The 22,503-nt window shown below is 32.3% G+C and overlaps 1 pseudogene; it reads left to right on the top strand.

Annotated features, from left to right (window-relative positions):
- The first annotated feature begins 8,195 nt into the window (after nt 1–8,195).
- On the top strand, nt 8,196–20,150 carry LOC114760816 (cytochrome P450 76C4-like; annotated as a pseudogene).
- Nucleotides 20,151–22,503: the final 2,353 nt, after the last annotated feature.

The following is a 22,503-nucleotide window of genomic DNA, read 5'->3' on the forward strand; positions in this document are numbered from 1 at the left end:
ATTTTTGTAATTGCACCTCCTCTCTTTTTCTCTCTATACTTATTTTCTTTTATTATATTTAAAAAATATTCGCTTTTTATTTTTTATCTTAAAACAATATTTTTATTAAATAATTTGGTTTTAAAATATAATGCTAATTTTAGTATAATTTTTCTATTGTAATGTTTAATTTAATTTACTTTTAAATATGATATATTTTGATAAGGATATTTTAGTTGTTTAGATATTTGCTCATTTTCTTTCCTCATTATTTTCTCTCATCTATCCAAGTAAGAGGGATGATAATATCTTCTCTCTAGTTTTTCCTTCTCTCCATTTTTTTTCCTTCTATTTTCTTTTCTCCCAACTTTTCTTTCCATCCAAACAGAAAGTAACGAACAGTTTTTCAAATATGACTGTCTTCAATAAAAAGATATCTATGCGCAGCAAAAAAAAGCTCATTAGAATCACGAGCATTAGGGTGTTGATATCAAATTTTGATTATCCATATTAAATTTAAATACTAAGAGAGAGATACAAGGTCAGTTGTCACTATAACCATTGTAGTTTTGCTTTAGTGCATTGCTTTTAGTATTAACCGATGTAATAACTCAAAGTAAAAAACCTAACAAAACTGGGATTTTACAATTTCACAGTTTTAAAACTTCAATTTTCACTTGCATGGCACTCTCCTTTGCCGCAACCCCTCAAAACTCATTCCTTTGCTCATTATTAGTGATTCCTAGTTTTTGTTCCTATCTTCACCCCCTCATCACGCATCGTTGCAATTGGGTTTCTCGCATTACTCGCCGTACGTTGACCACGTAAGCAGCTCTCCTTCTTTCTTATGTTGCGTTCTTTTCATTTGTTGGTGGTTTATGCTTTTAAACTTGAATAGATGATATTTGGGTAACTTTTATTTGATTATTGAGACATGATTTTTGGCATTGAATTGGATTTTTTGATAGTTTATGTCTTTTGGAGATGTGTTTATGTGAATTTTGACTCTAATGAAATTGGGATTGGATTTGATTGTGGTTAATTGGCTTGGGAAACCTAATTATTTATTGTGGTGATGCTTGAAATGATTGTTGGAGCTTGAATATATGATTATATTTTGCAAGTTATATTGGTTTTTTTTCATTTCTGAGATAATTTTTTTTTAACTTTTGGGTTATTTTTGGCATGAGTTATTTGACAATTACTTGGGTAAGGAAGTTATTCAGTTAACAATTTTGGTTAAGAAGTAACTTACCCCTAAAGTTTCATGGCAAATAGATTGAAAAGCCCAAAAATCAAAGGGTAACCGGCACGAAATGTATATAAGAGAACTCATATTTTTTAAACTTTAAACATATAAACAAATGCGTGACATATTTTTAATAATAAAAATATTAAGCATTTTGTAGAAATTAAATTTTGGCGGATTGTCACTGTCCTTCATGAGTAGGACTTCCAAAAAGTTCTACGATAACCTGCAAGTTCAATACAACACACAATGGTTTACTCCACAATGGCATACACACACATCTAAAATAACAAAAGAAGGCACGTATCCTGCCTATGGCTCTTCAAGAAATTTGCAAGAGACTTGTTAAAGTTATAGGCTTTAAGAAAATCCCTTGACAAAACAAGTTGCAATCTATTATAGCCGCTAATGTCATTGCTGAAGATCTTATTGCATTGACTTTTTTTTTTATGTACTTCTGATCATATTTCTTTCTTTTCGAACCCTATTTTATAAAACAAGAGTTTATTATGCTGTATATTTTTAATTTAACTTATGAATTGCTTTCTATTCAAGGAAAATAAAAAGGGTTTTTGAATAAATAAGCAAGGCCTACAGTGACACAAAGTATTGAAACTGAACCTAGAAATAACTTTTTTCAAGTTTTACATTTAATATGAAATAATATTATTGGTGTATTTTATAATTTAAATTATCCGCTTTTGAATAAGTTGATGGGTAGCGAGGTATGTAGTGTGATCCTTTTTCATTTTAATAGAGATTGATTTTCCTTTGACAAAAGGTATTATAATGATTAATCCTTAATATAAGAGCTAGATAATTAATTTACGAATATTAAAAAAAATTAGTAAGTTAGTTATTTGTAATAAATAAGTATTATTTTCACTAGATACCCATATTAGTCATATGCATTGAAATCACCCTATCATGAAATTTTTAATATGTGTAATTACCATAGGAGCCACTTTGAGGAAAATGGATAAGAATAAGAAGCAAACTAAATTGAGATTTTATATTATAAATTGAATTGGATTTTCAGTTAGTTCTTATACTAATAGTCAAAGAGGTAGTATAAACCCGTATCTTGTTTCTTTGGACAAAATTTTTGTGATAGGTCCACAAAATCTTTGTGATGCTGAGAAGAATAATAATTCAAAGAAAATATCACAAATAAATCCAAACTCATATCATTCTCCCCAAGGCCCCTGATACAAGACGCCAACCAACATCCACATAATTAAGAACGCGTTGCGATCATCCTGTATACATTAAACACGCAAAGCTAATACTTTTAATTTTATGCTCTACACAGCCTCTTATCTTTATACACGCACGCAAACATTTACTCTTTTAACTTTGGATAATGTTTCATTTATTTCATTAATTTTATAGAGTATTTTTTTAGTCCTTTTATCCAAACATCGTTAACCAAAAAATTGATGATATTAAAATTTTAAAACATTGACAAAGCATTCTAAATACTGCATCATTAAATACTAATAGTGTTGATTGAACCTAATTCTTATGTGTTATTTCATATCCCTTTGGTCATAAATGTAAGACCCATTTTGTAGTGTAAATTAAACTATAAAATGAGGTTTACATTTAGAATTGGAGCAGTATCATTTTAAGGGTTTATACTAAGTTTTATAGGCTACATAGAATTGTACATATCTTGGAAAGAGTGCTGGCATGGAGTTAAGCTTAATTTAATGTTAAAATTATCATAATTAGTTATTAACTATATTTAATTGATTTCTAGAACAAGTATTGTTTCAAATTGTTGGTTTTCATTGCAGGACACTTGATAGCATACCATGAGGTGTTTAATATGGAGGTCATAAAGTTCATATAGCACTCGTTCAGTTAGAGACCCAACAAGCCTTCTAGAGTATTTAAGAAATTTATAACTTGAGAATGTTTATATGGAGGAGGACATGGATCATTGCTTGGATGATAACATAAACACATGCGGAGCTTAATGTGACACATAGAAGGCCATCTCGAAAGCCACCATAGCATGTGAGTCATTGGAGTATGAATATTTGGACCTTGAAGAAGACAAGAACACGTTCTAAGAGCCCAAAAGAAGCATTTGAAGTCAATTCCCACCTTATTAAAGGCCCAACACAATTATATGTGCATGAAGGAGCCTGTTGGAGCTATAATCTTTTAAATTGGGGTCCAACCATATTCAAGCCCAAATAAATATCTAAAAGGCCTATACTTGCTTATAAACGTGAATAGCATTTATGAATATCTATTTGGAAGGTTCAAGAAGATTCAAGAAGTATCAAGATCTTTTATGACATTAAATAGGATCTTGTTTGTTTTAATTAGTTTCTTATTTTACAATTTCCTATTTTGTATTGATTGTTTCTTGAAGGCAAAGACTTGCCTAATATGTATTTCATTAATTAATAGAGTCATATAAGATCCTTCTCATTAATGATGGGATCCTTCTAGGTAGTGTGTGATCTAAATTATTCTATCTTGACTAGTAAGTTAGAGTATTCTCAAATGTCTTTTGATTTTCCTAATTTTGTTATATTTTTGCATCTATTTTTGATGCATTTTATTTAGTTAGTGTTTTAGACTCTAATAGCTTATAATGGGCTTTTAGGGTTTTCATATCATATTCAATAGTTTTAGTTTATAAATAATTCAGTATGTACTCTTTTAAGAGAGAGATGATTTGAATAATTAATAATATGAGAATTTTATTTTTCTTTGTATGAGCCTTGCTTGCATCCTCGTATTCTTGTGAGAATACTCGACAGTATCAAAGGAGTGATTAATCTTGTGGTGTCTTTATGGCTATGGTTGTAAAAGATAAGTTCTCTTAAGGTTCTACCTAGATCAACCGTCTGTTCGTTACTTGATTCTGGCTAGTCCGTACGTCTGCCTCATATCAACATTTGAGAATTAGAGCCAATATCTAAGACCAAGAGATTACAAAACACAAGGACCAAGAAATTACTAAAAATTGAATTCATTAAGCGAGGGAAGAATGTTAAAAGTAAAGGATAGGTAAGTTAGGAATTATTGTAGTAAAAAAGGTATTTCCTCCATCTCTTTTTATAAGCAACAACTATCATCCCCTTCTTGTCTTCAAATATGAGAAATATTTGCAAATTGTTTTAAATTTTTTATAGCAAGTTTCCTATTTTGCCCCCATTAAGTACTTATTTTAATATTCAATATATTTATTATCTTATTTTCCAAACCATCATCTCTCTTTATCACACATTCTCTTTCTTTCATAATTCTCTGCATTATAATAATTTTTTATTCTTTCTTATACTTTCTTTCCTATAAATAAGAGTATTTTAGAGAAAGAACTTTCAATTTCTACCCATTTATTGTTTTTAACTAACTTTTTTATCCAGATGATGAAGTCCAAAGCTGCTTATAAAAAGGGACGGAAGGAGTAATGTTGAAGAGCAAATTGAAAGAGCTACATTTTGGGATTATGGGAGAGATGAATCATGCACCGAAGATGTATCAAATCAAAGTATGAGTATTTAATTTGTCCTCGTGCATGCGTGAATGAGAGATTATTGGTAGGTTTTGACATTTGCTATCAAGACAGAGGAGAAAGCAAAAAGTTGCTAAATTGGAAGATTATGCAACGGCAAGGTAGCTTGGCCTTTTATTTCGCATATACTCCCTCCGGTTCTTGTGCATGCTTGTTTGTGTCATATTTGATGTAGCCAAACCTGAGAACGTGTAAATTTCTTGCTCAAGACTTGTAGGGAGAAGTTTTGGTTCTAAATATAAGTTGCTTATAGCATATTTAATATTTTTTTTATATTTTATTTTTATTTAATTCTTATTGGAAAGAGAGAAAGAAGGGAGAAATATGAAAATAATTTGTAAATAGAAATAGAAAACTTTAGTAAGGGAAATTAGAAAATTTTATTAATTTTTTGTATTTTTTTTATGCGAAAATATGTTACAAATGACTTATATTAAGGATTAGAGTGATATTTAGAAGGGGTGCTATTATCTATGTTGTGACTGATATATATAGCATGCTTTAAACGGTATGTAATTAACCTCCATAACACTGCAAAAAACTTGATTTTCAGCGGTGACAAATAAAGTCGCCGCTAAAAATATGACTTTTAGCAGCGACAAGAAGTGTCGCCGCCAAAATGGTAGTAACCGCAGTTTTTATTGGTTCACTGTAGGTTCAGCTTTCATGGCTACAAAATCTGTTGCCGCCAAAAGGTGCACACTAGGGCGGCGACAAAGGTGGTCACCACAGAATGTCTTTTTAGTGGCAACAAAAATTCGCCACTGAATATTACTTTCAACGACAACAAATAGTCGCCACTGAATATTGCTTTCAGCGGCGACACTATTTGTCATCGCTAAAACACGCTTTCAGCAGTGACAAATAGTCGCCACTGAATCTTCTTTCAATGGTGAAACTGTTTGTTGTCGCTAAAACACCCTTTCAGTGGTGACAATTAGTCGCTGCTGAAAGTTTTTTCACGTTTTTTTACTATTTTTGATTTTTTGTAAAAGGTTTATATGATAATCTTTTATTTGTGTTGCCACTGAAAATGGTAATCAGCGGCGACATATCCAATTAGCATTTCAGTAGCGACATTTTTGTCACCGCTGTTGAGGTTTCACCGATGACAGAGATTGTCGCCGCTAAAACAAGTTTCAGCGGCGACATTAGTTGCCGCCAATCTTATGTTTCAGTGGTGACATTACCTAGTAGCAAACTCATCACCTTTTAGTGGTGACAAAATATCACTGCTGAAAGGACTTTTGGTGGCGACTTTTTGTTGCCACTAAAAATACACTTTTAGTGGCGACTTTTTAGTTGCGGCTAAAAATAGACTTTTAGCGGCGACTTTGTTATGTCACTGTTGATAAGTTTCAACCACGTCTACTAGGACAAGGACCTAGTGGCAATAAAATGTCACCGCTGAAACTTTTCAGCAGTGATTTTTGGACTTTCAGCGGTGACATTTATCGCCATTGAAAGTCAAATTTTTTGTAGTGTAAGGAGGAGATCGAAGAAGGGTTAAAATAAGCCCAAGGTAAGCGCCATGTGATAATCATGGTAGGAATGTGTGGAATTAGCTAGATAGAGTTATCATCATGTTTTGTGTGAGCATTCGATTAGATGATGCTGAGAAATCGTAAAAACAAGTTATCTAAATTCCCAAATTTGATTGAGGAATAGTAAACATCTTAAATAGCTTTAAAACATGTTTTAGGTCATTATTTTTGGATGTGAAATTTGATTTTTTAAGTCGACCCACAAATCTAGAAAATGCTTGCGAAAATCACTGTACAGTGTAAAATAGAAGTTTTGAGAAGAAGAGGGCCACAGATGAAGTTGAGTCTTATTTTAATTTGAAAAGAACTTTTCAAGAGCTAAAAATAGAGCTTTATATCACTATTTTTGGAATTAAATTGATTTAGTTGTTAATTTTCAAAGTTTCAAGAAAATTCATGTTCTTATTACCCAAGCTCTGAGAAAAAGTTGAGTTTTGGTCTTTTCAATGGCTGAGTCACAAGTGATTCTTAAATGAAGTGAATCTAGAGTAAGGAGTAATATCTTGTGCTGATCCCCTTAAAAGGGATTTTTAGTGCAAACACCCAAATGAAACATCACACACACACATATGTAAGTATGTATATGTATGTATATGTATGTAAGCTATATCGTGGCAAAATAACTAGTATGAAAGAATGAAGAGAAATAGATTAGATTCGTAACATCAAATCAATAACTTTGTTTTTCAACTTTTCTTTCTTCTTCCCAACTTTTCTCCCCAATCCAGATGGAGAAAGCCTCACACTTTTTTTAAAAAATTTTTTTCTAGTTTTCCCCCCTTATTTTCTCTCCACGGGGTTAAGGGGATTAGACCTTAACCTAACTAAAAAAGTGGGCCATATTTTCAGATAAATAAAATATATGGGTTGTTTTCAAGTAGTTTTGTCCTGACACGTAACATTACTCCGCTTTCAATTGCATTCCAAAAAAGCTACGTGTGTATTAGTATTTTTACCACAAACACAATGTAATCTACTATATTTAGAATGTTGACACAATCTTTAGAAATTTCTGACTAGCATTAGTTTAAACTATTTTGAGTCCTTTAGAAATTTTCGGCTAGCATTATTTTAAACTATTTTGAGTTAATTAGGAAATAGTTTTATGATGCATGGACTAGTAACGCTATATATCCCAATCCATCACGTATAGTCAATAACATGCGACGGTGACGAGTGTATGTTTCTGTGCCACATCTTATGTATAATATAGGGAAAATTAATTTGAAAGTCCTTATAGTTTTACTCCATTTTGAATTAGGTCCCTAAACTTATTTTTATTTTTATTAAATCCTTTAATTTTTTTACTGTTAAATTCATTACTCCCTACCGTTAAATATGAAGTAACACCGTTACAATTTCCGTCCGTGACATTGAAACATCTCCTTCTCTCTCCTTTTGCCATAACCTATGGTTGACTGAGCTCCTCTCTCTCCTCCACTCATTCCTCCAATTATATTGTATTCATTCCCTTCTTCTATGATTTCTTTTTTCACCGTCTATAATCCTCTTTCTCTTTTACATATGATGAAAGCCCATAAACACAGTGCAATTAAAGTGACGACAACTAAAATTAATAAAAGAAAGAAAACCCATCAGTATCAAAACTCCAAATGATCAACCCAAAAAAGCTTTCAAGGTTCTCTTCATCATCCATATGTACAGAATAAATCTTTTAGGAAGACCGATCATGAACTCCATCATTCAGCAGCACTCAATATACCTGAACACACATGATCAAATCTTAAGTTCTACTTCTCAGGAACTCATCAAGATTCTATCTACGCCAATTGAGCTCAGGTGGGGTGTGAATGGGTAGGGATGATAATGGTGGGTTTTGGCGTGAACAAAAGGATACAAATTCAGTTTTCTTAGAGAAAATTCAATGGCTTTGGATGAGGCAGGTTAAATAGTGGCTCTTGTTTCCATGGCTTTGGTCGCAAAAGAACTTACATAGGAAGTAGCATCTGTAGGTGACGGCAGCAGAATTGTTGGTGGCCACAAGAGGGACAGATGGGTCAAGTTAGTGGGTGGTAATTGCATGAAGGATCAGTTTAAATTAAAGTAGTCTTCAAAGCTCTCAGTTCTTGAAGCTCTTTGTGAAGCTTTCTATTCTCTTCAGTTTTAATGTCTCACAACACCTCTTCTAACACTACCTCTGTCTGCTTCAACTTCGTCCTACACATCTAAAACCCAGAAAACCAGTTTGATTATCTCTAGCACAAAAAGTTCTTTTTTTTTTTTTACTAACATGCTACAAACAATTTTTTGAAGATGATCTTGATGTATGTGCGCATAATAAATATAACTTGTTCTTCTATTTTGCAACTGGACTTCTACGACTTCGTGGAAGGAGAGAAGAGACCTTTCTGATGTCACTAACAGAAAATTGTAACACTATTATTGATATTTAATTGTGGGGATTAACAGATTTAACTGTAAAAAGTTAATGGATTCAATAAAAAGGAAAAAAAAATTCAGGGACCAATCAAAAATCAAGCAAAACTAGGAGGACCTGCAAATTAATTTTCCCTATAATATATTATAGTAGTGTGAATTGTGAGTATTTATCAATTCAAACCCTATAAGCATTTTAAAAAAATATTTTCGTATAATTCGAGATAAAACTCTTTTCACTTATTTACCTTGAATACCGTAAAATTATTTTTAAAAAAAAATCCATCAAAACTGTCTAAGTAATTATAAATAGTCAACCCCTATAAGCATTTAAAAAAAATATTTTCGTATAATTCGAGATAAAACTCTTTTCACTTATTTACCTTGAATACCGTAAAATTATTTTAAAAAAAGCTAATCCAAACTGTCTAAGTAATTACCTCCGGTCCTTAATATAGGACTCAATTTTTGAGTTGGTTTTGGTCCTAAATATAAGACCCATTTCTCATATTTATCAATTTTCTCTAAATTACCCCTATGGATACTCCCTCAACTATAATCAAGTAGAAGAGGGAGAGGTGGTATTAATAAAGATGATTATAGTGTTTTAGGAAAAATGTGTCACTTTCCTTATAATTAACTAACTTACCTAACTTCTTTAATCTAATCAAATTAGTTAAATGGGTCTTATATTAAGGACCAGAGGAGTATAAATAGTACTGGTTAGCCAAAGGAAAACAATGAAAGAAGCCATGGACGACAACACAACACTAGTCCTCTTTCTAACTTGTGTTCTCTTTGCAACGTTTCTCATCATCTATATCACCTTCATCAAACGAGTGTCGAACAAATCTCTCAAACTTTAAGAAGATAATTCAGAATCGAATCACAAGTGCACAATTACTTCTTCTGTCTCTTCTTCATCTTCGTCTTCACACAAGTTTCCACCAGGGTCTTGTCCCTACCCTATCATTGGAAACATCTTAGAGATTGGCTCCAACCCTCTCTTATCTATCACCAACCTCTCCAAATGTTATGGACAAATTATGTCTCTTAAGTTAGGCACAAGAACCATTATAGTAATCTCTTCTCCAAAATAGCCAAAGAAGCTTTTCACAATCATGACCTAGACTTCTCTGGTCGAATCTTCCTGACAGTGCTCGAGCTCTTGACCACCACAAATTCTCCATAGCATGGCTTCCTATTTAGCCTCAGTGGAGAGCCCTTTGACGAGCTTGTGTTACAAATTTGTTCTCCACTCTAAAGTGTTACAAATTTGTTCTCCACTCTAAAGCTAGACTCTACCCAGCTTCTACGTCAAAGCAAGGTTAGAGACTTAATCAATCATGTGCATGAATATTCCATTAAAGGTGAGGCTATAGATTTGGCTGAGGCTACCTTTACCAGAGTTCTCAATTCAATATCAAACATGCTTTTCTCTGTGGATTTTGCCTGTTATGGTTCTAATAAGAGTCATGAGTATAAGAAGCTGGTGATTGGGGTTCTGCATGAAGCTGGAAGGGCTAATGTTTCCAATCTTTTTCCTACTTTGAGTTTTCTGGATCTACAACGCGTTCGTGCAAGGATGAGAGGTTACTGTAAAAAGTTATATGCGCTTTTTGAAAATATTTTGGAAGAGAGATTGGGTTTTAGAGGTTCGAACATGGAGTCCAAAGATTACAATGATGTGTTGGATTCGTTACTTGATATCATCCTAGATGATTCTTCACAATTGAGTCGTGTTGACGTTCTTCATTTATTCATAGTGAGTATATTTAATTTGAATATTTCGTCTCCAAAATAAATTTGCTTAAATTCCCAGCTTTTATTTCCCAAACTCACTTTGAAAATAATACTAGAGGGAAGTTTACCTTTATATATAGCATTGCAAGGGGAAAAAAAAGACTTTCAGTAACCACTTTGAGCATCGACTTATTGATAACTACTAAATCAACAACTTTTTGCCTACGCTCAAAACCTTAAAAATGACGTTTTGACTTTTAATGATGATTTTTGTCATGTTAAAAGTCAATTTTTTTTTAAAATAAATGTACATGTTTAATACTCAACTGTGTTTATTCATTATTGCTTGATATTATTTCAGGATTTATTTTTGGCAGGGACTGACACAACATCAAGCACATTAGAATGGGCAATGGCAGAATTAATACGAAACCCAAAAAAAAAAAGGCAAAGGCCAAAACAGAACTCCAACAACTTCTTCATAAAAACAGTGTGCAACTTAATGAGTTGATGGTCTCAAAGTTACCTTTCTTGCAAGCTGTAATATAAGAGAACTTATGACTACACCCACCAGCACCATTTCTACTACCCCACGAAGCAAATTATGATGTAAAGTTATCTCGCTTTTTAGTGCCCAAAAATGCACAGATTCTTACAAATGTGTGGGCAATGGGAAGAGACCCAAGCATATAGGAAGGCCCTAGTTTGGTTTTTGGAAAGTGAGATTGATTTTAAGGGCAACAATTTTGAGTTTATTCCTTTTAGTACTGGTAGGACGATGTGCCTGACTTGCCCTTGGCTTCTAGGGCTCTTGGCTTTATGTTGGCCTCTCTTATATATCACTTTGATTGGAAGCTCCCATATGGGTTAGAGCTAGAAGAGATGGATATGAGTTAAAACAATAGGATTACTTTGCATAAAGCTCAACCTTTAAGAGCTATTCTATCAAATTGTAGTTGTTAATTTGTCGCTTTCATCTCATGAAAACAATATTGATATATAAAAGACATGTGATACTTGTTGATGTAATATAAACCACTTGTTTTGCTTAAATTGTCGTCATCTTACCCACTTGAGTAATTAAAGGTTCTTATAAATCCTCATCATCTTCTACATTAATTAAATTATAAAATTTATTGTTGCAAGAGTCAACTATTAATTCCAAGAATTCATATCGGGTCCCTTACCATTGTTTACACAATCCCAAGGAGTCCACACAACCCACCACCCAATTGCTCAAGATTCCCCAAAAGAATTACTTAATACTCCCTCTGTTGTTTTTAATGAGAAATATTAGATCAAATTATATTGATTAAAAAAGTTGGTTAAAATTAGTTACAAACAATAAATATATTTAAAAAACTAATTTTTCCCCTCAAAATACCCTTATTTATAGAGGAAAAGTGTGTGAATGAAAGAGGGAGTAATGTTTTGAAGGTTGTTTGATAAAAAAATATATTGATATTAAAATGAGTAATTAAAGGGGAACACAATAAAAAATTAACAAAAAAATTAAGACGTCCTCTAAATATTTCTTACAAATAGAAACAAGTCTCATAGGAAAGGAATATACTAATACCTAGAAGTTGCCAAATAGTGTTTTCAAGATGTAGCCATGGCAAATACATCAGCAAATTCTCACCCAACCACATAAGCAATATTCAGTGCTTGTTTAGCACAACTTATTTTGAGGAGAAGCCCGATTGAAAAATCAGATCCTGTTTGACACAGCTTATGGGCTATTGAGCTTGAGGGCCACAAGCTGGACAACTATGCGTTTGAAAATAAACTGTGGGAGGGAGCTTATTTGAAGAGCTTATGGACTGTTGTGTGTGTCAGAATTATTCTCTCCTTTATTTTTCTCTCACTCCTACCATTATTCCCTTATTATTCACTCTGTTTTTTTTACTAGAGCTGACCCATGACCCCTCTCTGCTGTTGGATGAGTTGCTGTCGCTATCTCCAACTGAGGTCACCGCCGTCTATCGGTGCATGTGAGCTGTGAGTGGAGATCTTAGCCTCCTAATGGAATATACTGTCCGATCTACCTTTAGCAGCCTTCGTTTGAAAATAAGGCTTGTTTTTTAAGCTTTAAAACAATAGAATGAAATAGAAAATATAAAATTCAATGGTAGAAATTGAGATTTTATACAATTTAAATAAATAAAAAAGAATTTTAACAATCATCATTAATGTGAATCATCAATTGATATTAATATAAATTTATCAATATCATATATAAAATTAAAACCAAAGTTGATGTTGGTTTTTCAGTTGTATTCAAATAATTTGCAAACCTTTCTTTTTTAATGAAAAGTTTGAAAAAAAAAACTACACATTTCAATTAAGGTGGGCATGCTGTCTTTGAACAAAACCATGTATGATGAATTTGAAAGCTACTCTTGAAATAATGTTTGATATATGGCATATAAGGTATATTTTATTACTTGATAAAATATTATCGTTATTTGTTAGATAATAATATTTGAAATGCAAAAAGAAAATAACACGCAATGTTTGGAATTCTTTATGTCTTAGGATTTCTTCTGAAATTTAGGTGAGCAGACTATGCAAGTAACATATATTTTTATTTGGTACAACTTATTTCTTACATAATATAGCTTTTACATGAACATTTTTTGTGCTTTGCATTTCATAGAGAAATGGAAAACGATAAAGGAAAGGCGACATGGGATCCTTACACAACTAAAATTCCAATCGATGTTTGTGCTGAGCAAATATTGCAAAAGAAATGATAAGGAACATCATTTACAAGGGCTAGTTGGACTAAAATTGAAAACAATTTTAAGGAAAGGAGCGGGAAAAATTATGATAGGAAACAACTGAAGACTAGATTTGACATATTAAGAAAAGATTGGAAGTTATGGGAATCACTGATGTCTAGAGAGACCGGTATTGGTTATGATACAACCACAAATAGGGTGTTGGCCTTTAATGAGTGGTAGCAATGAAAATTACTGCTAACTATTTTCGTTGGTTGAGTTTTAATTTCGAATATCAGTTTAGACATTTTTTGATTCTGCCTAATTCTGTTAATGTAAGTGAACCCCGATTTCAAGAAATTTAGACATCAGAGTTAATGTTTGCATCAGATTTGATGAAAATACTCAAAGATGTTATGGCTTTAGGAGACTATATGTACGCACCATCAGCCTCATAGTCTCAACCAATACATGCCCTACAGACTGACACAGAAGAGGAGGAGAATGTTTATAGAGTCTTTTTGGACCAAGAGGAAGGGTCAGGGGATAATGAAGATGAAAATTTTGGTGTTAGGCTAACAGCCAATGCAGGGATGACAGATGACTTGGCTAGTTGTAACTTAAACAACCCCATGAGTAGTGGACTAGGTGGTTCGGGAAGCTATAGAAAGAGGAAAAGGGGTGAGACATTTGATGTGAACAAGAAAAAAAAATTGTTGCCTCTACTAAAATTATTGATAGCTTTAGTGTCATAGCAGCTGGTTCTGAGCAGCGAGTAGTAATCTTGAACGACGATCCCCACTCAAGTGACAAAGTTTAGGCACACCTAGCTAACCTTGAAGAGCTTAATGATGATAATAAACTATATCATGCATGTGCTAAAATGCTTATGCGGTTAAGGTGGGCTAGGTAAGCTTATATAATATTTATGCATAATAAACGCAAGTTGTTGAGGTGGTTGATACCGGCAGTACAAGACCCAGACACATGGAAGGGACCTGGAATTTAGGATTTACTAATTTCACTATTGCTATTGTACTTGTTAACTTGAATTGATTTGTGTTTTAACATGAACTGATGTGGCCTATTATAAGACCTTAATTAATCAGTATGTAATATATTTACGATAATTTTGACTTGTCATTTATGTATTTGGTTTATCTGTTTATAGTATGAAAAATATTTAGTTGCTAGTTATAATGCTTACCCTTTCTCCTGACTACAATTACAGGGTTAATTATACAATGGCCAATTGGAATGATAACTCACTATGGAATGAAGATACTTTGGGGAATTGGAATAATGATTTATAGTGGAATGAAGGGAATGTAGATGGCCATTCAACATGGTTATCCATGATTAATAATGAATTAACACAATATGAAGTAGTAGGTGCATTGGTGGGTCATTATTGTGAAATGTACATGTTTAAACAGCCCTACAAAACTAGTGAGCAGATAGGAAATTTATGTGTCGAAGGCATTTTGGCGGGTCACGATGATCGATATCATGAAATGTTTAGAGTGGATAAATATGTTTTCCACCTCTTATGTGCTAAATTGGAGGAACATGGTTTATGGAAGTCTAAGTACATAGGAATTGAAAAAATGATTGCAATGTTTTTAAACACGGTTGCATGGACAATGTAATAGGATGATCTAAAAACGATTTCAACGTTCAGGGGAAACGGTAAATAGGTAGTTTTACAATGTACTGCAAGCTTGTCTTAATCTATCAAGGGAACTTATTTGACCTGTAGATCCTACATTTCATGAAACTCACAGAAAAATTGAGGATGATCCACATTATTATCCACTTTTTAAGGATGCAATCAGAGCAATTGATGGCACTCATATACCGTGTGTTGTCCCTGCTACAAAACGAGACAAATTTATTGGCAGAAAGGGAATTCCAACACAAAATGTCATGGCCATATATGATTGGGATATGTGTTTCACTTTTGTGTGGCAGGATGGGAGGGATTTGTACATGATGCTTGTGTATTTGACAATGCTATTACAAATTCAACTCTAAATTTCCTTCATCCACCTCCAGGTATATATTTATAAGCTTCAATTAAGCTAATTTTTAATTATTTTATATTTTTATTAATTTCACAATGTCACAAATTATTTCATGAATCAGTAGGGAAATATTACTAGGTTGATGCGAGATACCCAACACCAAATGGATATCTAGGTTCGTACAGATATGAGCGCTACCACCTTCTAGACTTCCAACAACAGGTAGGATTCCGAAATAGTAATGAAGCCTTCACTTATTATCATTTCACTTTAAGGTGCACAATAGAAAGAACATTTGGTGTTTGGAAGAATAGATTTCAATCTTACAAAATATGCATAGTTACAAGTTCCAAACACAAATGAACATGGTTTGTGTAACAATGGCTATTCATAACCTTATGAGGAGACATTCAAGCTTCGACACCTTTTTTGTAGAAGCTAAAAATAGTAATATAGTTGGTGAATATGATCAGGCTAAAGCTGGTCAACCATCATCTTCAAATGTAATATCACAGTTTTCATCACATATGAATCGCATCCGTGATGCAATTAGAGACCAAATTATCCATCTCTTATCAGTTAATTAATTATGTAATATTATTTCATTTCACCTTGTTACAATACGATGAATTAGAGTTCAAAAATTTTTTATCCATTGAAATTATGTTTCACTTTATATTTACAATAATTTTTTTATGATTTCTCTAATGTTTTAAAATTTAATTCACTCATTAAATTTCACTTCTTCATATTAAATTAATTTAAATTCATTGTATTATGTAAATTCATGTTTTTTAAATCATGTTTCACTTTATATTTAAAATAGTTTTTTATGATTTCTCTAAAGTTTTAAAAATTAATTCACCCATTAAATTTCACTTCTTCATATTAAATTAATTTAAATTCATTGTATAATGTAAAATCATTTTTTTAATCATGTTTCATTATTTATTAAAACTCATACCCATTTTGATAATTTTACAAACAAACTTATTTTTACGCAATCATAATCCAAACAACTTTTTATCAATCTTACTTTTATAAACTAACCTTTTAAAACTCCAATCCAAATACAATTCACCTTACCCAATTTAACATTTATCCAATCTTACTTTTCTAAGTTATATTAAAAATAAGCTACTTTTTTCACTGCCAATCCAAATGGATCATTCATAAGTCAACAAGCTTATACTAGCAACACCATCGAGTAAACTTTTATCCATTTACATTTGTAAGCATATAAGTGAATGCCTAATGCAACATTTGATATAAATTTTGCACATATAATAGTAACGTACCCACTAGGAAAATACACATTTTGGGCAGAGATTTTAACTTTAACCACTTTAAGAACATAAATAATCAAGAGAAGACAAAGTTTTTGTCAACTTCTGTTTAACATGGGAAAATCACATTAAAATTCTTGTGACAAGACTTATTTTCATTAAATTCGCAAAGCATTTGGTAATTACTCTACAAGACCAAAAGACCACTATGTTCCACTATATTACTACATAATCAACGAGCATAGAGTCTATTAAATTTATTTTAAATTTTGGCAATGAAGTTGCTTTTGGAAGGGATGAAAACATGGTTCCTAATTTCAATATTATTAGCCCTAGACATGAAAAGACTCTCGCAAACAAGCCATTGGGGTTAATTTTTATTTTCAACTTGGCTTTATGGTTCCTAAATTTACTTCTTTTCCTAAGAATTTTTCAGAGTAGATTATTCAAATATATTGTAATAGATGAATAAGCAAATTGAAAACAAAACAATTGTACTAGCCTTGAACATGAGTCAATGAATGGTTTTAGGAGATGAATAGAATGAGTTTCCAGAAATTAGCATTAGTTCAAATAGAACAATATTAGACAAATATTGCTCATTAAACGAATCCTCAATGATGCGATGAGTAGACGAATATGACATAATAGACAGACCTCAATTTCGAAACTAATTTTTCTCATCAAATCATTTGGCATGAATAAACTAAGAGCATTGAGAAAACATTTGAGTTATACATAAACTATTTACCATTACAAGTAAATAAAGTAAAGGATAGTTTAAATTAATACTCTTCATATTCTCTCCTTCATGAGAGCTCTCCTTTACTCCTTTCCTGTGTGAATATGCTTTAGTTTTCTGGCACCTTGCCAAAGAGAAGGTTGTTTGGCTAGGGTTTCTCAATTTTAAGGGTTTGGTTTTCTTTCTTTGTTTTCCTCTCTTTCTTATTAGTGCTTGTCAAATCTAAAATGATATGTGTAAGGTCGTCACTTACCTAATTAGAACTAACCACGATAGAAAAGAATAAAACCAATAGACATAGTCTATCACGGTTATTTAGAAGCAATCACATCTTTACGGAGCTAACCATGATAGAAAGGCATTCAACTTCAATTAAGGCTATCATGGTTAGGGAAAAAAATAACTTATCATTTGTAATCAACATGCATTATCATATAGCACATTCACATACAACCCACGTTAGGAAAGATTAGACATAGCTAGCCTAGTTATAAAACAGCACACCCTTGATTGATAAATTATAACAATAGTTCATATTTGACTATCTCAATTGACATTAACAAAGACTAAACTTAATAAATTACCATTATCACATCGTAGATCCACAAATAATCCCATCACATTCAACCTAAGGGCCTCAAGCCCACTACCAGCACTCCAAGCCAGTGTCCAGACAAAATAAACTAACTATAGAAGGTGCAATACATTAATCAAGGCAAACAACATAAAAGTATGATAAAGTAAAATAAGTTCCAAATGAATGCAGTCCTAATATGTAGCAATATACTAAAAGATTACATAAAGTAAAGCCCAAAACCTCTACATGATTAGCTATAGCTATTAGCCTCAGGAGTTTTCTTTGAAGGTCCTGCTGACGTATTATTTCCTGAAAATGGTAAAACAACGGGAGTGAGGAAACATCTCAATAACTAAATCCCTACCTATCATACATACTAGCATGGGCTAATGAGGTATCTGGGGAATATGCTTTTTTGAAACAAACATATTTTCACTTAGCAGTTAGAATATATTTACCATATTTATTAGCCAGTCTCAAAATATCTTGGTCAATCTCAAAAATAATATAACTACTATCTTATCCACAAGATAGTAACTCAGGAATTGATCAATCTAAAAAATAATATAACTGTTATCTTATCCATAAGATGGTAACTTAGGAATCATTCAAATTAAACATGCAAATATAACTCCCAAATCCAACTTTATCTCCTCCTTATTTCTGTTGACTGAACCCATGGGCTAAGTCTTGTCATATGATTGGCTACTCTCACAAGCTTGCCAATGTCTATAGAGCACTTAGTGGATCATGGTTTCCCTCTCGAAGAACTAGTGGGGTGTCGCAATCCCTTAGAGAACTAGTGGGACAAGAATAGAGGCCAACCATAAAGCTCCTTATAGAGGCCAATACCATGTGGCAAGTATATAAATCTTAGTAACTCCAGTCATCTCCTTCCCCCATCTAAACTAGATACATAAGGTTCACAATAACATATTTATATGCATAATTAACCGAATTCCAGAATAATACCTCAATAATAATCATTAATTTCTAACAACACAAACGATTTTAATCTTTTTCAAAATAGCATCCCCTAAGACAATTCATACAAAAAATAATATATGTATACAAAAATTGGTTATAAAACCACTCCCTAACCTCATACTAGAGCATGTAACAGATAGAAATTTAGTTACTTGGTGTCCTAGCTAACAGTCAAATACAATTAAGGTGCAACTTTGAAAACACCACAATAGGGTTTATATCTACAAATAAAATTAAAATGTTATCTCTATTGTATTAGAGTAAGCTACTCACAAAATCCTAGCCTCTAACTCCTCCTCTAAAAGCTTCAACTTTTACTAAGAATTCTAACTCAAGAGGCATTTTTCTAAGGTTTGGAGTGAGAACATATATATATGATTTAGACTTATTTCCTAAATTTTTCTTAACTTAAATATCCTTTAATTATTGGATTATCTCGTTAGAATCATCAAATTCATAACATAGATAGAAAAACCCTAATTTATAATCTATGTTCTATCTTTGAAGGACTTAGATGAATAAATTTAATGCAAGCTAGGTTATTCTCACTACAAAAGTTAAAATATTGATTTGATAATTTAATTTAATTTTATATCTATCATGATTCTATTCTCCAAATTATGGCTCAATCTAACGGTGAATAAATTTAAAAACGGTAATTTACTATTCAGGACTTTATCTACCAAATCTGAAAAAATAAGTTGAAAATTGAAAATATACCTAATAACTTGGAACTTAGAGATTGGATTGATGATCCAGTTGTTGAAATTGATGATTTAGATGTCCCAAATGGGCTGACCAATTGTAGTCTGATCTAACGGTTAACAAACTCAAAACTAGCACTTTTCTGAGATTGCCTCAGAGATGTATGAAAATTGTTTACTCACTCCAAACTTCACCTACCACCTCCTATATATAGGCTCCTCAGGCTCTCTCATTCTAGTAATTAGTCGATGTGGGACTTCTATATTGTGCTATAGTTATTTATTTCTGTAATATCACACACACACATTCACACATAGACAATCATGATTAATTCAAAAATAATTTACCTATATTTAAATTTCTATGAATTTGATACTAAAAGATATTTATTTATAAATTTAATTAAATTATGGGTATAAAAATAAGGATGTTACAATACGGCCACTAACAGTAATGCCACGTTGGATGAAAAGCTATGAGAAGATCGATGACTCTCAAGGTTTCATTATCTCTTCATGAAGGCTCCAATTCGATACATTTTCTAGATCCATGTACCTTGTTCTAGTATGGTTGTCAATGGGATGCTGGTTCTCTGCTCAGATTTGATGGCTTTGGATCTGGGAAAGTTTGATGGGCGATGGTTGGAGTTTTATTAGACTAAGATGGTGTCATTGTTACTAGCAGTGGTTTTTTCACTGTGATGGAAGTTGCATGGTGGTGGGTTTGCTCTCATGGTAGCAGATGGTTTGTTAAAAGGGATAGGATTGTTAGGGTGGTTCTATGAATCCTCATCCCCTATTTTAGACATAGTTTTTAGTGGTTCTTCTTTTTTCTAGCAGTGGTAGTAGTGATGACACAAGATCCTTCTAGCTTTGACCTAGGGTTGGGGTTTGTGTTGGGAGTGTTGTTTGGGGTTAGGATTTTGTTGCTTGGGCTTTGATCCTTTTGATAGTTTGGTTCTTGAACTTTGCTTTTATTTAATAAAATATAAATATTTCTTTCCAAAGAGAATAATAAAGTAAAGGATAAAGCTAAAATTTAAATTCCATCATCTTCAACACTTGATTTGATATGATCTATTAAACATAATTTTTAAAGTTTTGTTATCTATCATCAAATTCATAATTCTTCACAATTTTATTATTATAAAAAGAAGGTCATTTAACATAATGGTCACAAATATTTTGGTGAACCAAGAAAGCACATGTTCCAATCTTCTTGGCCATAAGTTTTAAAATTACATAAGGAGTATTTTAATCATTGAACCATAATAATTAATTTTAAACAAGGACCTTTGGACCTACAAGATTTCATAATTTCTTGGGCTCTTCATATTAATATCATGCTTCTGGAGCCCTAAATGAGATTCTCCATCATGATTTTGTAAATGGAAGGTTATATGCATTAAAACGGGAAATTAAAATCTTTTGTTAAGTTTTAAAGGTTAGGATCTTTTGGGGTCATGAATACAAGCTAATTCATTAGTTGTGCGTCTGCCCACTAGAGCCTGCGGGTTGGCTAAATGCCTATTTGAGCCTGCCAGGACGAGTTGGCAAGCTAAATAATATATATATTATTTAACATCAAATATGTTGATACCTTTAAAAAACCCAAAATACTTTTGGTTTCAAAGATCTCAATTTTATCACTAGACCAAATATTTTTTTCTAGTGGATCAAGTCCCTTAGCTAATAAGATTAGTCAACTACAGTGTATCTACCTTCATAGGACTTCAACAAATGTATCCATAGTGTAAAGACATTATTCTGGGTAATCTTATCTTCATATACCGTAATGACCAAGTGACCATTCAATTAATTTTTTAAAAATGCTGAGTTTTTTTTGCTCATATAGAATGATTTTTAGGCACTATCACTACATAATTACTAAAACATTTTATTTTTAAATATTCACCACTAGTAAGTTTTCTCTCATTTACCAAAGTCAACTTCAAGGAAAAATGAAATAAAAATGGAGATGTTTATCTTTTTGCACCAGCCTACGAGCCTAACAATGTGATTGAAACCAAACTATTTGGCATTTGCGAAGCTTAGCCTGTCACCTTTTGCTGAAGATCGTTTTATTAGAGATAACTTGCATGTCCGATCATGATTTTCCTACCCCTAGAGAGAAAGGTCCTCCCTTTTTTGGCCGGTTGTGGGCGAGAAGGGATTCGAACCCCTGACGCCGTGGTTCGTAGCCGCGTGCTCTAATCCTCTGAGCTACAAGGCCCACTCCTTTTTCACTGGATCTATTTCCCAAAGTATCCTAAAAAAAGGAAACCTTTTCTCTTACTAGCCATTTCAGCTTAAGAAGTTGTGAAAGCGCCTCTCTCTCTATATAAAACCAGGAGTTATAATATTTTTTATTAAAATAAAAAAGATAATTATCACATAATTGTGGTTAAAATCTTTTAAAATTAGTCCCAACTCAAAAAACAAACATGGTATCTGGGTTTTTTTTATTGTTTTAAATTAGGTTATATTACAACCATGAAATAATACAAGGGTCTCTAAAAACATAATTATCTAGTTTAAACTTTCATTAAACCATCAAGCATAAGTTTGCTTAAGATTACCCTCCATTAATCTTTAAGTCAAATATTTTCATGCCTTTTCTCTTGGAAAAAAAAAAAAAAGAAATTAGCATGCCTTCTTTATTAGTTTCAACTTGTAGTCTAGGATTCTAGTGCTTTCCACAATGATATAGAAATGGACCGAGGCTTGCAAATAGTGGGGCAAAAAGTTTTGGCTAGAAGTAATGGAAGCAATCAAGATTTGGAGGATAATGGCTATGTAAAGAGAAGTTACGAATTGAGTACGATATCGATGAATATAGCTATGATTCTCCATTTTCTATGGAAATTTTCTTCTATCCTTTTTGAATAGCTTCTTCCCTTCTCTCTGAATTCTTCTTCATTGCTGTAATTTTCCTCTACAGCAGCCTTTGACCGAACAGTGATTATTAAATATATATATGCATTCAGTAGATTTTCTTCCTATTTTTCCT

The sequence above is a fragment of the Neltuma alba genome, unplaced genomic scaffold, assembly GCF_004799145.2.
Source record: "Neltuma alba isolate B1F8T4 unplaced genomic scaffold, ASM479914v2 tig00011023_pilon, whole genome shotgun sequence".
NCBI lineage: Eukaryota > Viridiplantae > Streptophyta > Magnoliopsida > Fabales > Fabaceae > Neltuma > Neltuma alba.